The sequence below is a fragment of the Lepidothrix coronata genome, unplaced genomic scaffold (genome assembly GCF_001604755.1).
Source record: "Lepidothrix coronata isolate B3197 unplaced genomic scaffold, Lepidothrix_coronata-1.0 Scaffold2, whole genome shotgun sequence".
Lineage (NCBI taxonomy): Eukaryota > Metazoa > Chordata > Aves > Passeriformes > Pipridae > Lepidothrix > Lepidothrix coronata.
This window is the reverse complement of record NW_016690182.1, coordinates 14,425,801-14,431,800: the sequence shown is the minus strand read 5'-3', so window position 1 is coordinate 14,431,800 and position 6,000 is coordinate 14,425,801.

Genomic DNA, 6,000 nt, shown 5'->3' with positions numbered 1-6,000 from the left:
CTGTGGTTTGATGTGCCACAGACTGATCCACAACTATCCCCGTGGTTTGATGTGCCACAGACTGATCCACAATGATCCCCATGGTTTGATGTGCCACAGACTGATCCACAATGATCTCTGTGGTTTGATGTGCCACAGACTGATCCACAATGATCCCTTCCCAGGCTGCATTGTGAAGCAGCTTCAAGGTGACTCATCAGTGGGACCAGAGATGCTCTGTCCTGAGGCTGGTGGGAAGGTATGGGATCCTTGAAAAGAAACACAAACTTCTGGAGAAGCCTTTGGAAAGAATGGAAAAGTTAAGTTTTATCCATTAGGTGGGTTTGGGGTTTTTAAATAATAATTATTAATTTCCTCTGTTTATGGGTCAGTGAATAACTCAACACCTTAATCAGTCTCAGACAGGCTTATCTCAGCTTGTCTTCAGTTCCAGATAAATCTCTGGCTGAACAGCAAGAGGCAGCTCAAGACAGTGCAAAGGGTTTCCCTTCATACTTGTTTCCACACTCACAGCCCCCGCCCACCTCTGTTGTATGGTCTGTGATTCAAAAACTGGGTCTGCGATGCAAAACCTGTGTTGGCAACACATGGTGATTCAGCAAGTACAGTTTTTTCTCCAGCCATGTTCTTTTTTGTACCCATTTTAAAGAGCAGCACTGGCTGATGTGAGTTGTCTGTGCTGCCACTACCTGGTAATCCAATGTTTCCTTCCGTTTCTGTGCCGCCGCTCCACCTGGTCTTACAGCAGGTTCAGCAAGAACTTTAGACTGAGTGTGTCTTAAAACAAGTAGATGTTGCCTACAAAACATGTAACAAACTTTGCTCCACTGTGAGGAACCACAGACTTCAATCCCAGGGCAAAACTTACCATCCAGCAGGGAACCTTCTTGTAGAAAGACACAGCTCTTCTACTGCACTGGTCACACTTATGTATCTCGCACGTTCAAGGCTGCCTGCACTTTGATGACATCGGTGCACCTGGAGTTTACAGCTCTCCTGACACTGCCCATTTTGTTTTAAATCACGGCCGAGTTGCTCTGACCCACGAAGCCATTAGCCAGCGTTCACTCCCCACACAGCCAGTGCTGGGCACCGCAAGCACTCGGCACCGAGGGCTCCACTGCTGCCTCCTCTCCTGCTCCTGCAGAGTTCACAGGCCAACTGTTTTCACTTCATTACTTACTGCAGTCAGGGAGAAATAATCTGTTGAGAAACTTCTTTTTAATCTGGCTCAAGTATTCAAATGTGTTCTGGTCATTTATAAATAGAAATTCACCTGAAGGATGGCACAGGTCCTCGAGGGACACTGTTGGCTCCCGCTCTGGAACACAGCCGCTCCCTTCCCATGAAATACTGCTCACATCTCGCTGCAGTCAGTAGGAATAAAAACAAGTGTGTTTAACAGATGTCACAAACTGTTCCCAGGCTGTCACAGCTTTCCAACATTTTCCAGTGGATTGTTATTACCAGATCCCTGTAAATCAGCAGCGAGCGGTGCCGCCTCTGACTCCGCTCATCCCGTCCCGACTGATGACGTGAGCTGTCAGACTGTAAACTCAGAGTTGTCAAATAGCTATAATTTGCAGATTTAGTAAAAGAGCTTAACATTCCTTTGAGTAAAGTACTTAAGAGATGTATTCCATGGGATTTATGGGCTGTGAAAGTCTGTGTGGTTTTTAGTTAGAGCAGGATCTCCATAGGATGGCTCCAGTGTCAGTAAAGCAGCTTTGGCCTAAATCAGAGGCTGCCATTAGACATGAGCTTATATTCCACTGAAGGAAATTCCACAGAGACTCTGATATCAAGTCTGAAAACAGCCATTTGGAGGATTTGCTTTTCTAGACACCTATTTGAATCACATGGACATTTATTTGCTGGAGCTTGACTGCTTCCCAGTAGACTAAATAATACTCAAAAGTTTGGAGCCTTAAATTCAAATAAAACAAAGCCCACAAAATAATCAACAAAACCCACTTCTTGTCAGCTTCAGGACCTGATAATCCACTGAAAAGTAGTTTTCTGCATTTCCCTTTTGTTTCCACAAGTGTTATTTGCATTTGACTTGCTGTCAACGATTCCTGTGCCATTTCCATTGGGAAATCCTTTCAGTGCTGCAGCACAGTTTCCATTGTTCCCTGTTTCTCCTTTTAACTGGACATACTTAGTACATATATACATACCAGGGTTTGGTGGCTTTACCTGTATGAATTAGGAGTTGAGAGCATTACTCACCTGGGAATTCCATCCACATCTCCTGTGAGAGGACACAAAGTGCTGTAAACACCCCACACCAGCACATTCTGGACACATGGCTCTTGTGCCAATCAATGCTTCCCAGCGTGAGGCCATTGCACCATGGAAGTATCCAGCTAAATTTAGCAGAATTAGGGTTTGTGCACAAACCTAGGACACAAACCTTGAAATGTTTAAGCAACTTTCAGCCATTTTTTGGTACAACAGATTTTGTGACTTGAGAATTCAATACCTGATGGAAACGTCAACCATCAGTTTTGCCAGGAGCATAGCTCAGAGCAATTGCTTTTAAAAAAACCACCTAATGGGGTATGATGAGGAGTATGATCCCATGCTGAGATTCAAGAGGCCGCATTTTAGCCACAGAGTTCTACATTTGCTGACAGAAGGTTTCTGTGGTCAGTTGAAGATTTCTAACATCAAAAATTCCAGGGACTTGATAAGAAGTGATGGAGACTAAATTCAATCACAGCACATACTGGAGCAGTACAACAGTGGAACACATCTTCAACAGACAGGTTTGCTCTTTGCAGCAGCACAGGGTTCTGGTAAACACTGATTTTTGGTGGACAGGACATTCAAATTGATCTTTGCACACTGTGGGAATCAGTACATGTACTGCTGTCTGCAAAGCTCCCTGGCCATTTTGGAACCCCTCACATGGAGAGGGGTTGCTGGAAATGAAACCTGTGGAACTCAGTAACACTGGAGCCACCGCGGGCAGGGACTGCCCGGAGCAGGGTGTCCTCAGCAGCCAGTGCTCTTCAACACCTTCATAAATGATGGGGTTGGACTGGAAGGGACACTGAGCAAGTTTGCAGATGATACAAATCTGGGAGGAGCTGATGAGTCCCTGGAAGGCAAGGAGGCCCTGCAGGGAAACTTGGACAGATCAGAGGGCTGGGAATCACCAAGGAAATTCAACAAGGGGAAGGGCCGGATTCTGCCCCTGGGATGGGGCAACCCCCGATGGACGGACAGACTGGGAATGAGAGGCTGGAAAGCAGAGCTGGGAAAGGGCCCTGGGGATGCTGGTGGGTGCCAGTTGGCCATGAGCCAGCAATGCCCTGGAAGCCAGGAGGGACAACCCTGTCCTGGGGGCATCAGGGAGGGGATTGTCCTGCTCTGCTCTGCCCTGGGGTGGCCTCACCTCAACATTGGGGCAGTTTGGGGGGACACAATGTAGGGAAGGGAATGATCCATCAGAGAGTGTCCAAAGGAGGCAACGAGGATGGGGAAGGGCCTTGATTTGAAGTTGTGTGAGGACACTGAGGGCACTTGGTGTGTTCAGCTGGAGCAGAGGAGACTGAGGGGAGACCTCACTGCAGTTCCAACTGCCTGGGGAGGGGCAGAGGAGGGGCAGGGACTGAGCTCTGCTCTGGGGGGACCAGGGACAGCACCCCGGGGAATGGCTGGAGCTGTGTCAGGGCAGGCTCAGGTTGGATCTCAGGGAAAGGTTCTTCCCCCAGAGGCTGGTTGGGCACTGCCCAGGCTCCCCAGGGCAGTGGGCACAGCCCCAAGGCTGCCAGAGCTCCAGGAGGGTTTGGATGATCCTCTGGGGCACAGGGGGTGACTCCTGGGGATGGGCCTGTGCAGGGCTGAGGGTTGGACTCCATGATCCTTGAGGGTCCCTTCCAGCCCAGCATATTCTGGGATTTTGTGTTTCAGGTGATCCGAAGCCAAACTGGAACGTGCAGGTGCTGTGGCAGAGCTCCCGAAGCAGCATTTCCCAAAGCAAACCTCTCCCTGCAAGACAGTGGCTACAGAGGTCCAAAGTCAGTGCAAGGGCTTTCACCATGTCCCACCAAGGTCACCTGAAGAGTCTCTGGAGGCAGCAACCCTCCACAGAACACGAGGGGAAAAAACCAGCCCTAGGACAGAAGCTGCTCCTGTTTCCTCCAGTTTATAGACAGGAAATGTTTTAGGGAGAATTACAGGCCAGATATAGGAAGAGGGAGGAAGAAGAGGCAGAGAGCAAAGTAAGGTCACATCTGAGGAGAAGTGATTATGCCCAGCTCCAGGAACACCCCTGCAGCAGCCGCCGTTACACGAGGCCCAGATCAGTACGAGTCTGCAGTCAGGGGACTGAATGTAGAAATCCTCCTTCTCCACTAACCCAAGCTGAATGCTCTGAATTTCTCTTCCTCTGACATTTAAATACTGTAAAATATTGTTAAAACAAAAAGTCACTGCATTGTACAACTTCAGGTCATTAATTTTTTAGCCTGGTAATGTAGCAAACACTGTGTGTGTGTTACCAGCACAGACCTTGTGTGGGCTTTGAAATGAACCAATTTGCACAAAGCAGAAGTAACAACTCCAGCCTAAAATACTTGTGCCTTGTGCTCTTCCCCCTCCATTGGATCCTGCCAAATATCCTGCAATCCCATCTCAAGTAACAGCATCGACATGCAATGTCACTCATCACCTTTTGCAGATTCTGCAAACATTATTTTCCACAGGAAACATTCCCTGGTTTAAATTGTAAATAAGCTGAATCTTTTATCTGTGTTTTTCAAAAGCCAGGGAGTTTTTCAAATCGCTGGAGAAATAAAGATTTTTACACCCCTGTGTGAAAGCACATGAACATGTATTTCCATGCTTTAAATTCACAGCCCATTCCATAATTACTGCATAGGCTGGAAACATCCCCTCCCAGTTACAGACTGACCTACAGACTGACCTTCACGTTCCATTTTCTCTGACAAGTGTAAAATGGAAACTTTTCATCTGTTCAACCTCTAGTTTTCTAAATATTTGTTGGTGTGTGCACAAGGCACTCAAATCTTCAGCTGACACTTACAGAGCACTGACAACACACTCAAAAGGACACCAGAGCACCTGATGCATCCAGCTCAAGCTCCTTCTTCCTCTCCATAATGGAGGGGAAAAACTTCTCTCCTTTTCCCTCTCCAGCACAAGACTGGGACGTTTACAAGTTTACATTGGTGTGACTTAAATGTTTTACTTGGCAATTTTGTAATGAGCTACAAAGCATTAAAAACTGGAAATGAATGTGGGGGAGAAGAAATGTTTCAGGATTCTTCCAGCTTTGGGAATCCTGTTTTCAGTTCGGCCTGAATATACCAGTAAAGCATTTTTGCTCTTCTCCTTTTCACTAATGCACTGTGCAACTTAGTACAACTGACACTTCTCATCTGAGGGAGATCCCACACCCCAGCCTGCAGACCTGCCTCTGTAGAAGTCCTCTCTCAGGCTTTCTGCTGGTTTTCCAGGATGGATAAAGTTCATGGCTTTTCCCCGAGTTTAGCCCCAACATCTGCAGAAACAGATCAAAAGTCACACAGCAGGAATTTAAAAAGATATTTTTCGAGGACTAACCATTTAAGGGTTTTCTTATAAAGACATCGAATTTATACAGTAGCTGAATTTTTCAATATCTGTTCTAGATATTAATATATTATTTACAATTTACCACCTCCACCATTCCATCGATGACATGGCCATTCCACTAATAAAACACCTATACACTGCAGCACTGCCACATCACAACACTTCAAAACCCATGCAATTATTGTTTTAAAAGAATGCCCTGGCCCCTTCCCAGAATCACAACAAACTCCTCAGTGTGCTGTAAGAAAGCATCCAGTGCCACCAACCCTCCTGCAGTGCCACCAAACCTCCCGTCCTGTGCAAAGCTGAAATGATGAGCCCCAGCAGATCCCAGGACTAAAGGTTGGGAAGACAGTTCAGATGCTCAATGCACCAAAATAAACATAACTGGCA